Here is a 19717-nt window from a genome sequence, read left to right on the forward strand (position 1 = left end):
TCCTAGTTTGTAGAGGTTTCAGTTTCTCCCTGGCTGGCTCCAAGGCAGGTTCCAATGGCAGAAGAGCATGGGAGAGGAGAAATGGTCCATGGCAAGTAGGCAGGCAGTCACATTAGCCTTCTTTCTGCCCCTTATATTTTATCCAGCCTATGAGTTCAATCGCTGGTATCAAAATCCAGACCAACGCTAGGGCAGGTATAGCACTCATACCCGAATCCTAGCTAAAACTATGCCAAGCCAGTGAGTAGGCTGATTTAGTAATCACATACTCTATCTCAGGACCACACACTCTAAATCCAGCCATCTTTAACAAGCCCCCACCATGACTGTATGAGGCTTTGAGACATATCTACGGATAAGTCACAACATTCTGTCCCTGCTTGCCCCCCCCCCAAAAAAAACCTCATGGATGCCTCTTTGTGCAAAAGGCATTGAATCTATCTCTAAAAGGTTCCAAAATCCTAACACTTTCAGCATTTCTGAAAAGTTCAAGTCCAAAGTCTCCTCTATGTTTTACAGCAAACTCAAAGCTGTAAGACCCTGTACAAATGAAAAGAATGTTAAACACTTCTAACACTCAGTGGTACAGGACAGACATTTCCATTCCCAAAGGTAGAGATGCAGGATACAAAAGAGTGAGACCAAAGCAAGTCCAAAAAGTTCGGGTGGTTCTGCCCCTGTGACACTGCTGGTGGTTGTAGCTCTCTTGTCTTCTCTTTTGGGTTGACTCCCTTCTTGCTCTTTTCCTCAGATGATCCATGTTCCTGGCTTCCCCAAACTTCCACAGTTTCCACTGCACCTCTGGCTTCACATTCATAGCTTCACATGCTGCCGTCTTAGGGTCACACTGCCCAGCCTCCCAGACTTCCTTCTGAACTCTGGATGGAAGACTTTCTGACCCCACAACTCTTGCATTTTGCATGCACCTAAAACCAGCACCACGTGGATGATGCCAGTGTCTATCTACCGCCAACTGAATTGGTAGCCAGGTTTCCTTCTCTCTTGACTGTAACGGTTGAGAGGCTGAATTTCTAGGCACTCTGAAATCCTGAGGAACACATTCCCTAGGCTGCCACCATTCTGGAATGTGCTGCTCTGTGGCTTGCTTCTCAAAACAAAGCCTGAAAGGCTGTAGTTCTGCTAGTTTTTGTGATGTTCTTAGGCTATTTTTTTTTTGTTGTTGTTGTTGCATTCTTCTGAAATACTTGACTTTTTCTCACTAGTCTTTTCAGAGACCAATTTCCTCCTCTATTCCATCTTTGCAGGCTACAACTTCACTGGAGATTCCTTTCTAGCAAAGCTCACATTTTTAGTCATTCTTTTGGGCTCTTTGCTCTTGATTTTCAACATAACTCTGGCTAAAACCTCTAACAGAAATCACGCCACTGTCTTAACAGTAGACAGATTGAAATTTCTTCTGCAAGATTAATTAATCCACTGCCCTTAATCTCAGTTTAAGGCAAAGTCTCTGGACACTAGCAAAATGCAGACAAGCTTTCTGCCAAGCCATAATACATATCATCTGGATTCCAACAACCAGTACAACCCTTCTTACCAGCAGAAACCTCTTGAGCCTGGTCTTTTAGGACCATTTCTATCAGCATTCTGGAATTCTGAGCTCTGACTAGCATCTCCCATCAAGTATAACCTCAAGCTGCTTTTTCAGCTGGCATCTCTGAACCTTTCCAAGCTCTTACCACAAGCCATTCCCACAGGCTCCTGAACCGCATGGTCAGGTACAGTTACAGTAATGATCCCACTTCTAGTAACAAATTCTGCCTTAATTAATTTTCTCATTGCTGAAATAAAATACTCGCCACCCAAAGTTAAAGGAGGAAAGGTCTGCTTTGGCTCATACTTTGTAGGATTTTCAATCCATAGTCTTCTGGCTCCAACGTAGAAGGGCATAACAGAATGGGACAAATATCCATGGAGGAAAGAAGTTGGCAGGCCCCTCTATATGACTTCTAAGTGTATTTGGGTAGGTCATGGGCTCAAGAAGACACCTTGAGGACTCTGCATTTGCTTCCTGGCCACTGTAAGGTGAACAGCTTTCACCCACTGAGTCCTCCTGCCGTGATGTTCTAGCCCTGGATGCAGCTGACCATGGGCCTCTAAAACTCGGAAAACAGTGTTCTCCTCCTTTAAATTGCAAGCACCAGGTGTTTTGTCTTAGCAAGGGAAAGCTGATTAATATAATTAGTTTGCTACTCAAGCATAGATAACTGAGCAAGTACATATGACAGTTCATTTGCTAGCCCTACTACTTTTGTTTGTAGGCAAACTATATTTTAAGGCAGGAAAAATTACTAAAGTAGGACATTTTATAAGAAAGAGAACACATGTATGCTAAAAATTATTCTTGTTTATCGTAAATGCAATTAAGCATAGTTTATTTTTATTTACTATATAATGGCAAGCCTATGTGTATTAGAAAACAACACAATCATGTTTATCTAAGTTATATATGTAAAACAATATATTCCTAAACATGTAGACTATTCATGCTATTGAAATATATAAAGTATGTTATCTAAGTAAAATATATTACCTAGTTATTACATAAAATAACTAAAATCTTGCAAACATCTGGACATAAAGAAAAATACCTAAAATAATATCTAAGTAATTTAATCATAAAATTCAGAATTTGAACTTGGTTATAGCTTTTAAAGGTGACATCAAAATTACAAAATTTAGCTAAAATCATTCTTAGAGTTCAATTTATGACCTTAATGTCCATACCATAAAAGAAGAAAGAGTAATTGTTTTGCACAGCCATCTTAAGACATTTAACAAAGAATGGTAAATTAAATTCAAAGAAGGTAGGAGGGGAAAAGAAACTGTGAAGAAAAAGACCAGCATTAATAGATAAGAGGATAAACCTACAATGGAATCAACAAATATGGGTTCTTTGAAGAGACTGATAAACTGATGTGCCCTTTTGTGGCTCTACCTGTGTCTGTGCCTTCCTAACCCTTCCCCTCTTAGGGGAGCACAGGCAGTGACTTTCTTCTGAAGAGTCCAGTTGTGGAAGGAGCAGTTTTTGGCTTCAGGGCTGGAGCACACCAGACATGGTTCCTCCTGGATGTGCCACTCTGAGGAGCCTGCTGTCCTGTGCGGAGGACACTCAGGTTGCCCCTGTAGGTCTGTGGAGATTTGATGGGGCTCTGGGAACTTCCTGTTTGCTGCTCAACCGCAGGCATGGGAGTGAGCTGCTCTGGAGGCAACTCCTCGGGCTCTGCTCAAGCCTCCACCAGCCGCAGCCTCAGGTGGCCACGATGGGACCTCATGAGACTCCCAGGCCAGAACTGCCAGCTGTTCCTTTGTAGAACCCCCCAACAGGACCTGTGCGAGGTAGTAAAATCCACTGAGTTTTAGGGTAATATTTTATGCAGCAAGAAAACAAATATGGCCTCACCCCCAAGAAAAGTTGATCAAAAGTGAGAAATGCACAAGGGGGACCTCATAAAAAATCCATATATATCCAAAAAATCATAAAAGGTTGTTTGGAGTATCTATTAGAATAAACCTAAAATTTAAAAATTCCTAGAAAAACTCAGCTCCCCCTGCTCCTCAAAATAAAAAATTCACAGAAAATTCCAAGCTAAAGAATTCAAACTATTTTTTGTGATGCTAGGAAAAATATGATACAAAACCTGAAACAGACATTGCAAACAAAGATCAAATGTAGACAAATCTCTATGAATGCACAGGCAAGATATAGCAATCCAAGCACAATGACATATAGAAAGGATGACTTTTTATTCCAGTAATGCATGGTAGACTTGATATTCAAAAATCACTTATTATAATTGATCATTTTAGCAGATTAAAGGAGAATAATAATATGATCACATCAGCATATGAAGAGAGACACAATGAAATTCAATATCTATTCATGTTTTTAAAAACTAGCAATTGAAGAGAACTTCTTAAATCTGATAGAAAGCACACAGAGGACATTATACATAGTGGATGTTTCCCCTGAGACTAGGAATGTATACAGAGTGCCTGCTACCATTACTGTTATTCAACACTGCTCTGGAGTATCTAAACAGTCACTAAAGGAAAAAATAAAGGAATTAAAATGGAATAGAACAACTGTCTCATGATCTTAGAAGAAAACCCAAAGGAAAACTCACACAGTTTTATAGAACTAACAGTGTGCTCAGCCCAGAACCTCCCTGTTCTCTGTGTCCAGACTGGGGCTCCCAGAGCTGCCTCTCTAGGGAGCCTGAAGATTACCAGAGAGACAAAGAGTCAAAAGACCATACTTGGCTCTGCAAGTTTATGCTCAGATGTGACCCCCATCATGTGCCAATGCACGTCACCAGTCGAAGCATGCCATTGTGGCAGGAGACAGGAGACCAGGACTTTGGGAAATAGCAAATTCCCAATGGAATTCAGTGGAAACTTGTCAGAGTGGACTCACCAAAACAACACGCACGCTCCTGTCTTCCTCTGTGCATGTGGTTCCTTATGCTCTGCAATGAACTCCTCCCATTTCCCACGCATTTGCTAAGGTCCGCCACACATAAAACCTCACGTGAGTATTTATTGGAAACAAGGGAAAGAAGATGCTACGTTTTGGATACGATTTGAGAAGGTTCCCCAGAGGTTCCTGTGAAGGAGACCCGGTGAGGGCGGGAGGAGGAGTTGGAGGGGGTTTGTCATAGACAGATCACAGAGCTCCACCTCAGGAGGAACAGTGTGGGTCCACCGGGCTGGTTGGCTCCTGTGAGAGGAGGTATTTTGCAAAGCAAACTTGGCCTCAGACTCCCTCTCATGCTTCCTGCCTTCACATGTGATCTCTGGATATGTGTCCACCATGTTTTGAGGCAGCCCAAGACCCTCGACAGACTGAGCAGACACTGGTGCCAGGCACTGGACCTATAGACTGTGAGTGAAGCAAGTGGACGTAACCAGCCTCGGGGGTTTTCTTGTAGCACTAGAAAACAAACTAAGACAGCAGACCGATGTGCTTATGGGTCAAGGGAGAGCAGAAAGAGGCCACCACAGGAGGAAGACACTCATGTAAACAAAAGCTCAACAGAAACAGCAAATGACAGCCAGAAGTGACAGAGAATGCAGGGCTCTGGGAGCATCCAAAACCCTGGAGAAGGGCATTGGAATTCCAGTAGGCATCAGACAAGAAAGCAAGATAATTTGCTCTAAATTTCAACACTCTTAGCTAAGATTAGGCTGCATCTGTGAGAAGCGTGCACTCGTTTACCACTAGAAACTGATTAGCAAATATTGTGATTGTCTACGGCTGAACACTCAGTAGTGTGTTCCGCTGAGTTCTTCTTGGATTTGGCGTGAATTTTTTCTGAGAAATCATTAAAACATTTGTGTCAATCACACTCAAAATTCATGCAACATAAGCACAAATAAACAAGGGGGACTCTGTCAAACTAAGAGGTTTCTGTCCAGAAACAAATAAACAGCAAAATGAAAAGGCAGACTGTGGGCTAGGAGAAATTATTTATGAATCATGTGTCTGATAAGGGTTCAATGTCCAAAATGTATAAAGAAGTCACACAACTTAATAACATGAAATAGCCTGGTTAAAAGTGAGCAAATATCTGAACAGATATTTCTCCAAAGAAGATTTGAAAATGGCTAAAATGTATATTAAAAAGATGCTGAACATCACCAAGCATCAAGGAAATGCAAATTAAAACCAAGATGAGATGCCACTTCATACCAGTAAGTACAGCTATTATTGAGAAGATGAGGAAGATCACAGAAGTGAAGCAAGGGGCAACTTGTTCCCTGTGGGTGAGAGTGCAATTGGCACCACCATTACGGAAAACACCACCTCAAAAATCATTAAAATTAGAACTGCTCCATGATTCATAAACCCCCGCGGAAATGAAATCTGATCAGCTCAAGATGTCTGCATCGTGACTCACTGAGGGGTTACTCACAATAGCCAAGATGTAGACACAACATCAGTGTTCACTGGTGGACAAATGAATACGAAATTCCAGGGTATACGAGCACATAGCCCAGATATAACAATGGAATAATCTATTCTAATTATTATATAAATATATGTTCATTATAATTATCATATAAAATATATGTTCAATATATGGTTCTGGAATATGTGTAATAGATTTGCACGACAGCTATAATAAAGCATCACTCAACCTGTAAGAAAGTGACTCCACTGTGTGCGACCTTGTAGATAAAGTGAAGGACGTTATGCTAAGTGAAATAAATCAGACACAGAAAAAAAGTTACGTGATCTTACTTATATGGAGACCTAAAAAAGCCAAATACCTAGAAGCAGAGAGCTTTGAAGAGGGGTGTGGCGGGCAGGGAAGGGAGCTGTTGGCCAAAGTGTACAAAATGGCATGAGTACAAACACAATAGTAGCTATGTAAGGAGATGAATGTTAAATTGACTGACTGTAATGATAATTTCACAAATTATGTGCATGTCAAGACATCATGCTGAGGCCAGGTATGGTAGCATGTCCTGAATCCCAGCTACTTGGGAGGCAGAGGCGGGAGAATCAAAAGTTTGAGGCCCAGATGGGCAACATGGCAACACCCAGTCTCCAACTGAACAACATGGAGAGACCCTGCCTCAAAACAAAACAAAAAAGCAAAACATGTTATATGCACCTTAAATATATCAATGAAAATCAAACTTTTAAAAAGGGAATCATATATTCTGGTTTCTCTTGAGATTGTATAAATCTTTCACCTTTTAAAAAAGGAATCATTAAAGAATCTTAACACATGTATTTTGCAATGGGCCTTTCTTAGCAAATTTTTTAAAATGAGTTAATAAACAGTATTCAGCACTTTAAATTATCTGGATCCCCTAAAATATAAAGGTAGAGATTTTGATGATAAATGCAAGAAATTATTTAAAAATGGGGGTGTGAGTAAAGACTCAGCCCAGAGTCACTTCCCTGTGTGAGCCCTAAAACATGCCATCTTTCAGGACAGCAGCAGGAACTGTGCTCCGGTAGAAACTGAAGTGTGACATGTAAAATGTGTTCAAAAATAGAAGGCCAATCCGAATGAGGTGGCACAGGTCTACACAAACTCCTTGCCATCTAGAGTGTATATTTGCTTTAGCTATGAGAAATCAGGTCAACCAATCTCAAAATGAAACTCAAAGAAACTAAGTTTTCTGAGTAACTAAGTAACTGAGTTTCTAAGTAACTGTGATATCAAACATGTGTTACATGTACAGTGCCTTTGAGTTCCACGTTCTGTGCATGTCCACTCACCTCTCATATGCAGTCCAGCTGGACAGAAGAAAATACCAGGTTAGGTTAGCAGTGTTCCATCCGTGTGTGTGTGTGTGTGTGTGTGTGTGTGTGAGAGAGAGAGAGAGAGAGAGAGAGAGAGAGAGAGAGAGAGAGAGAGAGACTCTGAAACAGACCTTAAATCCAGAGTCTGCAGACAGATCACCTGTTTAGGAGATGACTTCCAGGAAAGGTCAGTGTGAGAACTAGGGAGCGTGACAGCCAATCAAGGGTCCTTTCTTAAGCCAAACCTTGTGTAGGATATCTAGAGCTTGATCTAATGAGGTGCCCTGGGGCCAGTGTGGACCACGCTTGTAAGTTATCCCCAAAGAGGGAACATGCACCCAGATGCTCTCTTCACTAGCTAAGGGTCCTTGAAGGAGGTCCTGATGCTCCAGGATTCTAGGCTGCTGCAGGCTCTGTCACCAGCACCTGGTGGGGACAGGGAGCAGCAGACGTAGCAGATGGATGCCAGTGGTGGCCGGAGCCGCGTGCTGAGTGCTAAATGCCGGTGATCCCTTTGCTGTCTGCCTGGCAGGACCCATTGTGGCCCTCATATTCTAGTGTTTGTTGAAAGAGTTTTGTACAGATTTTGGTGGCAGGTAAGAAGCCATACTCACGAGTCTCTTGATGCCGTAGTTCCTCTTATCCTCCCTTTGGTGTTATCCTGCTTCACATCCTGATATTTGTTGTTTTGTGCCCCAAAAGGTTTGGGAAAAGATTCAGCAAACAAAGTAGGACAGGGGCCAAAGTGATCACAGTGCCTTAGCTCCCGATCAGTGCTGGGGAAGGTGCCCACGTGGAGTATCCACATAGCTGAGCACAGCTGTGAGCCGCTCCAATCTGCACCAGGCCTCATCTCCCTCAGAGAGCCCCGAAGGTGAAACTGTGTGGCTGTAGCAAGCATCTGAGCAGGTCTGCATGGCTCTGTCTTCCCATCGTACTCTGTTTTTGAACAGCATTGAAGCCAGAAAGCTCCAGTCATTAACTTCCACGAGTCTGCCAGTGGCCCTCCCTGCTCTTCAGAGCCAGCAAGGGGTGCACACCAAGCCTGCAAATAGTTTGAAAAGCCAAAATCAGCAGGGATCAGTCTAAGACAATGATTCTCATCCAGGGGTGAATCATTTCCAGGAGCTGGTTAGCAACATGACGAGAGATCTTTGGTTGTTGTGACCAGTGAGTGGATGCTCCTGGTATTTAGCATGTAGAACCCAGGGCTGCTGCCTACCCGCCCGCAGAGCCCAGGGCCATGCACAGCACACACCCTCACTCAGAAGCACAGCACTGCTGAGCACAGGCTGGTCAGATGCCAGGAGATGGCTCTGCGGGAAATAGTGAGCGGGACCCTTGGGCAGCCCCTCTGGAATTCTAACTCCACCCCTCCGGTGCCAGCTGCTCCTCACAGATGCTTCTCTTACCTGGTCCTGAACAGTAACTTCTGCAACAGCCCTGCTGTAGTCTCGAGCTCACTCTGTATTTGCTCCGCTCTCAGAACTTACCTCTCAGAACCTTTCCCCAGATCGTCCTTTTCTCGCTTCCATCCACCTCCCTTTATTCAACTCCAGAGCTTCGCTGAGAACGCATCCTGTCACCCAGCACAAACCTTCCTGTCCCTGACTGTGGAGCAGAGTAGCTAGCAAGGAGCCTTTTCAGCTCTAGCTTGATCTCCCCACAGTGCTAATGCTGCAGAAAGCTGCTCTGAGTGCACTCCAATTGCCTGGCTGAACGCAATGGGATTCTGGGCTCTGAGCCCCACCTCTGACAGTGGCAGCCTTGCTTCCAGGACCAATGCCACCCTATATAGATAAGACTGAGGCACCCCAAGCCCATGGGGCTCATGGGGAACTCCTTGTGACAGTAACTGCCCCACATGGTCAGCCCTAAATCCGGGGTGGACAAGCATCCTGGTTGGCAGTGAAAGCTCAGGACAGTTGGCTCAGGAAAGTCCTGACGTCCTCCCTCTTGAGAACTAGAGCCCTGGAAGACCTGGGGCTGTGGTCTCAGTGGGACCCCTGATCTCACCAGCTGAATTCAGAGTACAGTTTTTCCCTGGTGCTGCATAGTCACTTCTTGATCTGGATCTGGAAGTCTCAGAAATGCAGACTTGACAGTTCAGTGCAGGTAGCCTGCAAGGAGCCTTTTCAGCTCTAGCTGAGCACATGCTGGTCAGATGCCAGGAGATGGTTCTGCTGGAAATAGTGAGCAGGACCCAGCAGGCATCCTAGGAACACTGAAACACACACTTCCCACTTTGCTGAGTGAAAGAGAATGGGCAGCCCCAACCCTGAAGAGTTTGCAAAGACAAGACCATCTACCAGGTGGGGAGGCACAGGAGGAGCAATCGGGGAAGACGTTGGAAACGCCAGTGCCTGAAAGCAGAGCCTCAAAGAATGGAGACGTTTGAAAGGCAGCAGAGGAGATTTGGGGTAAATGTTCCAGGTCAGTGAAATGACAGGAAGTAAATACATCAAAGTTTTTGGCAACACTTACTAAGATGTAGGAGAGATATGTGATTCCCTTTGACCACTAAATGAAAATACTGCTATGTAATTACAACGCACGCTTATAATGTTTTGAAACACATCTGTGTCTACTACCAATCACCTCTACTTGAGGGTAACAAAACGGGGGTTATTCCAATTTACATTTCCAGTAAGCTGGCCCCAGAGACATAAACAGTGTATGCCAATCACATCCAGTTAAACTCTCCAAAATCTGACCTTGCGGCCAGCAGCTGAGTCAGTGGGAATGTTAAGGAGCTCAGAGATGAGCAGACATTGGTAGATCCTAGGTTCTTTGCATGCTAATCCCGTGAGTGACTTTAAACAAATTACTGAGTCGCAGCTGTTTCAGGTGTGACGGGGCATCACCCTTGCCCTGACTGACTGAAGATAGAATGAGACAAGTGCTTTCTGCTGCTCAGAGATGCAAACGTGCGCCCTGATTGGGGATGTCAGAGCCGCTCACGGTGCTGCAGAAGCCTCCTGCGGATTTGCCTCCTTGTGCTCCTGAGAACTTGATTCTCAGTGTGCCCAAATTAATTCAACAGCCTTTCTGCAAGGAGGAGACGGCTGATGTGCTAATTGCGCTTGATATCACTTGTAATAATATGAGATTAAAGAGTCGGAGGTAAGATCTTAAACCTACCAGACAGACATGCTTTTGCTCCTTAGTATTTTTATATAGATTTAAACCAAGCAGCATGTAAACACTGTAATCAGTGATTCCAGATCTCACCCTCCATAATGAGTAGCTGAGCAGAGTAGGCCGGCAGCTCTGCTCCCCCCACTCACCATCCTCCTTGCTGTCCGGGGTGCTGCGCCTGTCAGGGTGGCTCCAGTTGTGCTTTATTGGGGGTCTGTGCTCCCTGGCACCATTTCCTCCCCTTTATCTGAAGAGAGGAAACAGCTCCTTCACCTGGACACAAGAGGTAGGTCCTAGGCAGCAGACGCTCTTCCTTACAGCCATCAGGAAGATGAGCTCTTGGGCACAGATCCCACACCTACCCTGCCTTGCCCTCTACGTGCCGAGGTGGCAGTGGCAGAGTGGGAGGAACACGGGTTGGCCCCGCAGTCACAGGTCAGGCCTTGACTCCTACACCATGACGATGCACATGCTTCTACTTTTTTTGATTCTTGCTCATCTTGTCTCTGAGATACAAGTGGTGATGTTCATAAGATTGCAGGAGAATTAAACACAGAAAAGTGCACACAGCACCTAGAACAGGAGTTAATCATTTAAAAAGCCCAGCGAATGTGGCAGATTAACTAGTGGTCAACTTGTAACACCCAGCTGAACCACATCAGCGTGGTGGTAGGTGTGGAAGGCCCACCTGAGGGTTGTTGCCAAGAACATAGAAGGGGAACTGGAGAGGGAGATGGTGCGCTGTTGGTTCTCCTAAAGAAGCTTGTCACACTGGTAGTCCTGACATGAACTCAGCTGTTGTCATAAGAGGAGCTCAGGTCCTCACTGTCACTGAGGATGGCTGCCATTCTCTTTGGGGGAGCATCACTTCCTGGTTCCAGTGCAGATCTCTCAGTCTTCTGGCACAGATCCCTCATCCCACTGGTGCAGATTTTCTAGTTTCCACTGCTGACCATTGAGTCTTCCCAGTGCAGATCCTTCATACTGACTTGCATGAGTCATTGTTGTGGATCTAGGCCTCTAGCTCAGCTCCTGGAGGACAGGATGTTTCCATGGGATGCAGGCCCTCAGCTGGATACTTGGGTCTCTAGTGTGTGGACAGATCTTCTGTCACACTCTTTTGCATTTGACTCTTTGTGTGAATATTGTAAAATAATCCTATAAATTATGTGTCCTGTATTAAATCTTTTCCTTTGTAAACCCTGACTACATTTCCTCACCCCATGACCATTAGCTCCAAACTCAGCCTCTGCTTTCAGGACCTCTGTGGAAAGCCACTCTCATCCATTTCATTGATGATGGTATGTTCATCTGGATAGATGCACAAGGAGCAACCAATCACACGAATACTCAAGGGTAGATATCGAAGTTCAAGACCAAGGACTTGCCACATCACATGTACCGGCATGCTGTCCACTGGTCAGAGAGTGAGCTGGGACATTTTCTCCAGTGTAAGGCTGAGTTGCTGTAACTTTCACCGCTGTGTCAAAGCAGGAGCCCAAGACCTATGTATGGGCTTCTTCCAGGTCTGCTCTGCAAAGGAATCCTGGTGCGGAAGGGGTTTGGCACCAAGTCCTCTGGTTGCCTGTACCTTGTCACCTAGGCTGCCAGTCAAAGGGGCACAGAAGCAGCATGCTGAACTTCTGGCTGAGGAGCCAGTCCCAGAGGCCGCACAGGGGCCAATCCACAGGTATAACACCCACATGCATCAAACATCTTCGATGAGTGAATCCCTGGAAGGAAATACCCAGGATCCAGAAACTGAGGCTTGGAAGCAGGGTCCCCACTTGCTATTGACCCCTGGTGATCCACAGGTAAGCTTTATACTCCCCACCCCCATGAGGTGGGTTCTGCAGGGCTCTGGTCTTCAGGATTGTGGGTGCTGGTCCCTAGAGGGACACACTTTCTTCAGGGGACCTTGTAGGGCTTCCACTGAGTTATGTGGTACCATTGCTGCCTGGGCCTGGGCCTTTTGTGTCTAGAAGTCAGCAGTAAGAAGAAAAATGATGTGCCAGCAAAGTGCTTCAGGAGGAGGTGAGCTGATATTTGCAGTGGGCCCAGGGAACAGTTGTATAGTCCAGGGGAACTTCTGGGTCCCTCTAGATAATTGCAACTATTTAGGCACAAGTGCCATAAGCCCAGAGAGAGAGAGGCATGGGGACAAGGGACTTAGGGCCTCTGGGGGTGAGGTTCTGGATCTCTAACAGGAAAAATGCCAGGTCTCTTAGTTACTTTCTCATTGCTGAGACAAAATACCTGACACTCACAAGTTAAAGAAGAGGTTCGTTTCAGCTCACAATTTGTAGAGGTTTCAGTCTGTAACTGGCACATCAGAGGGGCACTGCAGAGAAACAACCATGGCAGGGTTGGCAGGAGGCAGTCAAGCAGAAAGCCTCCTGTCTTCTTTCCTTTTCATCACTTATCCTGGCTATAAACCTAGCCTTTGGTGCCACCTACACCCAGATTGGAGCTTTCCATTATCCGTACCCAGAACTATGCTAAACCAATCAGTGTATTGATCCAATATCACACACCCTTAGTCCCAGTATCACATATCCACTATCCAGCCACCTCCCAAAAGCCCCACCTAGAGGGTCTGAGGCTTTGGGTGGACATCTAGATAGAAGCCATGACACAGGGTTCTAGGGAGTGGTAGGGGAGGAGGACCTGAGACACACAGTGGAGCAGGGAACAATGGTGTCCCCAGGATCTGAAGAATGACCCAGTGACAGGAGCTGTGTCTCACCTCACCAGTCTGCCTTTCCTGGGTTTCTGAGGATGCAAGACCATCCAGAATCCTGGCCAGCTGCTTCCTGTGCAGCTGTGGCAACACTGACCAGGCCCCTCCCAGATGAGTTCCTCAAGATATCCCTCTGCTGAGGACCAACCCCTCCATTTCCTGGAGCAGCCACACTAGGTGGTCAGGTGCCAGGGAAGGGGTGGGGTCATTTTCACCCTCCTGCATGTGCAGAACCTGGATTTTCTGTTAGCTTGTCTTTGTCCCATACCTCACCACCTTCTGCCTGCTGGTGACCATCCCAAACCAACTCCTATTTTGGTTACTTTCCTCTCATTGCTGGGACAAAATACCCAACACCCAAAGTTAAGGAAGAAAAGTTTATTTTGCTCACAGTTTTTAGGGGTTTCAGTCCCTAATCAGCTTGCTCCAAGGCAGAGTGTATCATTGCAGAGGGGCACAGTTCAAAGCAGCAGAAGACAGCAAAAGCCACAAGAGCAAAAGGGAGAGAAGCAAGTCTCTTTTACTCCCTTACATTATAAGCGGGCTATCTACCCTCAGCAAGTGCAGCACTCAATTTCCAATCCCAGCACTAGACAATGAATCAATCACAAACTCTAGATTCAGCTGCCTCTGAAAAGCCCACCCCCATGACTACATTAGGCTTTGGGGGGACATCCAGACATAAGCCATAACAACGCCACTCCTGAGTCTGCTTCCCAGCCTATCACCAGGTTTGGAGCAAAGGCTGCTTGTGGAGATCTGGCACTGTCTCCACCCATTTGGGTTGCAAAATAGATACACCAGAGATGGGATGCCTCAAAGAGCAAATGGAAAATGTCCCCCAGTTCTAAGGTAAGGACATCATAACAAGGGGACCCTAGACATCATCTGGTTCAGGGCCACCTTGCTGTGCCTTTCCATCCATCCCCATCCCTGGTGCTGAATGAGAGCGCTCATGGGACCCCTGCAGTAAGGACACTAATCTCAGTGGAGAGGTTCCACCCGTGATACCCAGCCACCACGAGGGCCTTGCCACCTCTACCCATCACCCTGGAGTTAAGGTGCAGCCTGTGACCTGGGAGACAGGAACAACCTGTATCACAAAGAGAGAGGCTGAGGAGAGACCATTCCAAACTTTGGTCCCTCTGTGCTTTTCTGGGAAAGTTCAGAGGTTGGGAAAGATCAAAGTGTAAACTCAGTTTTGGGGGATGGCATTCACCCTGGAGCATTAGTGGCAGGAGGGCACACCCCAACATGCCATGATGTCACTCCTTGTGTTCCCCATCAGAGTTCTGGAAAAAATTGACAGAATGGGTAACAAGTAAAGCTGATGTGGGTGGAGAGACAGCACAAACCCAGAATGGTGCTGCACCCTGTGCCATCGGCGGCTGGCATCAGCCCCACACGGGGGGGAGGAGTTAGCAGCACCTGGCACACACCACTGCCCACCCCAGACAGCCCTACCCTGTGACGCTGAACCCTGCGCACAAGGATTATCTATTCCACCCTGAAGGGCAAATCAGTCAACTCAATGAGCCAAGAAATCAGCTAATTTCACTCTTTTTGGTTAGTTTTTCAAAACATTTAATAGCTGTTGGTTGGCCCCAGTCAAGAAGCAGTTTAAGAGCTTCCTGGGTCTTTATCATAACTACTGTAACCTCTGGAAATACTTTATGAAAAATTAATAACAGCTATGCTACATTTGCAAACCTCACAGAGTAAAACTAACAATAATATTTTCTTACCTATGTTTACTAGCTTACACTTCATCAAAATCTGCACAAGGATTCTATCTTTAGCTTCGTAGCCCTTTTGCAGAATGGGAGAGAATTGACCTCCTTTAAAGATCTAGAAGCTCACAGAGTCTAAGTGATTTTCTTGAGATCATGATGATGACAGTGCCCAGCTAATTGCACTGTGCCTGGAGGAGAGACATGAAGAATGTCCTGGTCCTCGTCAGGAGCCCAGATCCCAAAGGACCCACTCGTAAGGTTTGTTTGGTTTTGTATCCTGCCCCTAAATGAACAGTTGGCCACATCGTGTGGGACTCTGGGGAGAGACGCCAAAACTGGGTAGCATCTTAGTTGTCTACAGACAGTGTTTCCTACTTGTTAATTGAAGAAATCTATAAATAAAGGAGAGGTTGGCACTGTGGGCATGTGTCACAATGTGAGAAGTATCTTTCTCACGTGAACACTTTTTGATACTTGAAAAAAACGCTACTTAGTGTACTCAACCCATCACTGCCTTTTAGCAGCTAAAAAGAGAATTGCCACAGCCTGCACCACCTAGCAGAAGAGGCAGCTGGACACAGGATGGCAATGGCCTGTGAACTCGCGAGGAGATGGGGAGGTGTCAGATTGCTGAGCCCCTAAGTGTTCCAGATGCCAGGCAGGAGGACATGGGCTTCAGAAACATTTCTTTATGATTACCCTGCCTCCTGTAACCTACCTTGAAGTCCACTGCCTGGCAGATGTTTCTGAAGCAGAGGCCTGTCCTGAGGAGCAATAGTGTTTGTCTGTTAAAAACAAAACTTTCTAAAATGTCAGAACCTTGTAAAGATGCCGAGATGTATGCACGTCCTGTGAAAAAGGCATAGATACCAAACCATACGGACATTGCCACAGTGTGCTGGAGAGAAAGCACTGCTGTGTGAGGCTATGGTTCCCATAGTTTGAGGACAAAGATCGTACTCACACCCTTCCTCCCTCCTGGAACCAGACAGGCAGGAAGTCCCTCTCCAGGCTGGTGCTCCTCTGGAGGTCCAGCTTTGCTCCCAAATGGTCTCTTCTGCACTTTGGATTCTTGTCTCAAACTCTCACATTAAGTCTTGGTCCATATCCGTGCTTTGCTCCAAATGTCAGACACAAGAATTGTGACTTGCATCCTCACTCACTAAACAGCCTTCTTCAGCTTCATTTCTCTGTTTTGCTGGCCTGCTGGCACAGAGAGAAAGATTCTATAGACGTTTCTGGGGAAATTGCTTTTTTTTCTTATGGTCAGTGCTAAAATTGATTCCCAGTTGCTCAGCACAAGTTCTGCTGTTTCAGTCTGTATTCTGTTACTGCAACAAAATGCCTGACATCAGATGATTTATAAAGAACTGAAGGTTATTTGGATCATGGTCCTGGAGGCTGGAAAGTCCAAGAGCCTAGAGGCATCTCTTTGGCATCTGGTAAAGTTTTCCTGCCTGCTGCATTATGAAATGATGTTGGGCATCAAATAGTGAGACAGAGCGAGCATGTCAGCCTGGTTCTCTCTTTCTCTTTCTGTAAAGCAGTGTGGCATCAACTGTGGTCTCACTGACACTAATTACATCCTAAAGGACCCATATCCACAGATTCCAACCACATCACCTGCTTATGGAAGCCATCAGCCAACCTTCAGGCCAGTGTAGGTGAGAATACCAAGGTTTATCTCCATATGCCTGGGTTGCCATGGCAATTACTTTGTAATTCACTCTATCTGTTGATGTGTCATCTTCTATAGAGACTGGAAACTTCAGAAGGTCTCAGCATGCTCAGCGGCAGCACACAGTCAGGTGCAAAGCACATGCTCTTAGTGTGTTGAGTGAATGAGACTGTAATTGTGCCCAGTGCACACCCCCCGAAAGGAGAGCTGTGTATCTGCTAGTCTAGTCCAGCTCCTGCTTGAGAAAAGCAGAGAATACAAACTCCAGTGTCTCCTGGGACCAGGAAGGCAGCCTACATGAAGACAGGGGAGTTGGGACGTGGAGAGCAGGAGACCAGCTCCTAGCTAAGCAGCGGCTCTTCACTCCTGCTGCTTGATGACCCCTAAGACATGGGTCCATTGTGCCTGAATTGTCTGATTTCTCAAGAAGATTTAGAAATCATGATTCTGGTGTAAGAGTTTCCTGTACAGGTCAACTACAAATACCCGAAGCCTGAGCCCGCTTACTCCTCTGCTCAGTGGCTAGCGAATAGCTGCAGAGAGCAGCACCTAGGTGGGCTCCACCCAGGGGTGACCCTGAGGCTTGGGCCTGGGCCTCCTCCTCTGATCAGCACGCCCCATACCATAATCCTTTCTTCTCACTCTCAGGGTCAGTTAGGGCTCCAAATCCCTGCTTTCATGGCTCTGAGCCTGAACTTCTATTTTCTTTAAGACCAGCTGCAGCTTTACACACCAAGCTGTATAGCAAAGCCAGCCGCTATGGTTTAGGTCATAAAAGGTCCCCAAAGCCGCATGCATTTAAAGGGTGATTGGGTTACAGCGTAGTGGAACTGGCTTGCTGTTAAGAGGTCAGGTTAAGATGAAAAGATGCAACCTGGAAGGGTGTGTCACCCCCGCCAGTTCCTTGATTCTGGCTTGATTCTGCTTCTTGGTGTCTATGGCGTGAGTTCCTCCCCTTGGGCCCTTCTGCCATGTAAGAACAGAAACTTCTAAAACATGAGCCCAAATGAAGCTCTTATTAAGCAATAGCTGTCAGATATTTTGTCCCACCAGTGGGGATAGTGACTAAGACACCGGTTCCCTGAGTGCAGACTGTATTAGAACACGTATCTTCTTACTCAGCTTGGAGAGCCATCATTTCAGGGAGAGGGCTCTTGCTCACCATCAACCAATAGCTTTATTTGTGCTAGACAAAAACAACAGGAAGGGCAGCCTATTGGCAAATACACACTCAAAAATCTCCTGTGATCTGAAAGCAACTGTCTGTAACATGAAAGCACAGAGCAGTCCTTTTTATCTCAGGAGCGGCCCCAAGGAATCAGAAATCATCGATGTATATCAGGACTTTAAATTGTTTTGTTAATGTGCATTAAACTGCAATTATCAGCATTAAATTCATTAGCCATTGTACGACCTAATTATTCCATGTTTGCAGAAATCTGGAAGTTTGTGGTGGTTTCCTCCTTGAGAGGAATCATTGCACATGGGCTGCAGCTCCACGCCTAAGCTCACCTGCAGGTGACAGGTGTACTGAGTCCAGCAGCTGGATTTGGGGCTCAGAATGAACTTAGCCTAGAAAAGCAAAGGAGCCACCTGCTCCAGAGTTTATGGGGTTTTGACTCAAGGAAGCTTGGCCCGTGGAGGCCCTCAATACTCCAGAAATCTCAGGGCTCCGTCCGCCATCTGTGCTCCACGGTCTCCTTAGAATTTCCAATCCTCCCTTGCTCCTTCTCCACAGCTCCTGTGATCTGCCTGAAACAGGAAAGTGCTGTGCCCACAATGGCGTAGGATCACAGGGTCGGGACCTCAGGAACTTCAACCAGCATCTGGTCCAGTTCTTCCTTTTCCATGTGGGGAGAATGAAGCCCAAAAGAGTTGGCTATTTTAGACAACAGGGAAGAAGGTGAGCCCCATTCCAAGTTCAGGCCCCAGGACTCCAGCCTTAAAGCTCATTCTCAGCTTTACTCTAGGGGTCCAGGAGGGCCTGTCTCAGTGAGACTGGCGCATTTCCCAAAGCAAGGCTGAATGGGAACAGGAGGCTCCTTATGGTCATTCGTTCCCTCTTCCTTTATCCAACAGTGCTGGCTCCATGCCAGGCTCTTGTTCCCAGGGGTGAGGAAAGCAGTCTGTCTTGTGTAATGTTTACAGATCAGTGGAGATAGATAGCATTTAAAACAGTTATATAGACAAATACTCAACTATCCACTTGCAAAAGGAAGCAAGAGCATAAGTGAGGAAGAGAGAATGCGAGTTCTGAGGTTGTAACACTGTAATGGTGAAGATCCAGAATAAGTCCTGAGATGGTTGGGGACGAACTCAAGACCTGCAGAGGGTTAGCAGTAAACTGACTTGGAGAGAGACACACACATGTGTACACACACACGCCCCCACACACACTGCTAAACATAGGCATGGCATTCATGCTTCCTTGCTCAGAGCAAGTTAGTTTGAGCTGCTGATGAGCTGACATGGAGGCACCTGGAATGCAGTAGCAAAATGATGTCCCACGCACTACAAGAATCAGACACAGATTCCTCTTAAGGGAAACAGCACCCAAATAACTTCTTGTTTCAAAACTGCTGCTTAGAAGGAAAAGCATAATTTAGAATCAGATTTTGGTTTAATAACTTTACCACTTATAAGCTATTGACCTTGGCAAGCCAGACCCCCCCTTCTAAGATTCAGTTTCTCATTCGTGTAATCAGACAAAAATGCCACAGTGGGCTGTTGGTGGAGACTGAACAGTTCCTACAGTTCTTGACACTGAATAAGTGCTTCTGTTACTTTGCCAAGGCTGCCATTACAAAATGCAGAGAGACTGGCTTGGAGAAGAGAAATTCATTTCCTTATGGTTCTGGAAGCTGGAACCCAAGATCAAAATACCACAGGGCTGGTGCTGTGTGCTCACATGTCCTGTCCTGTGTGTGAGGGACTCGATGTCACCTCCACTCACACAGACAGCAGTCACAGAGTTACCGTCATGACCTTGCTGACCTGGGTCACCCCCAGATGTAGTCACCCATGTGGGAACCTGTGAGTGTCAGGAAGCCGTGGTCCAGCCTGTAAGAGTGTTCAGTGACAGCCCATCATTTTGTTCTTTACTCTCCTCCTCTGCATAAAGGCAGTGCTGGCAGAAACGAGATGGTACT

The 19717-nt window shown here is 46.0% G+C and overlaps 1 long non-coding RNA gene across 1 annotated transcript; it reads right to left on the reverse strand.

The window, feature by feature from the left end:
- Positions 1-2441: 2441 nt before the first annotated feature.
- LOC134476228 (uncharacterized) lies at positions 2442-10977 on the reverse strand. The gene is made up of 3 exons (XR_010047800.1): positions 10567-10977; positions 7894-8324; positions 2442-3348 (listed from the first exon to the last, which is right to left on the reverse strand). It is a non-coding gene; the product is annotated as an uncharacterized LOC134476228 (long non-coding RNA).
- Between the last annotated feature and the right edge of the window lie 8740 nt (positions 10978-19717).

Source organism: Cavia porcellus, unplaced genomic scaffold, assembly GCF_034190915.1.
Source record: "Cavia porcellus strain 051 isolate PalLab524CR breed Dunkin Hartley unplaced genomic scaffold, mCavPor4.1 scaffold_6, whole genome shotgun sequence".
NCBI classification, from domain to species: Eukaryota; Metazoa; Chordata; class Mammalia; order Rodentia; family Caviidae; genus Cavia; species Cavia porcellus.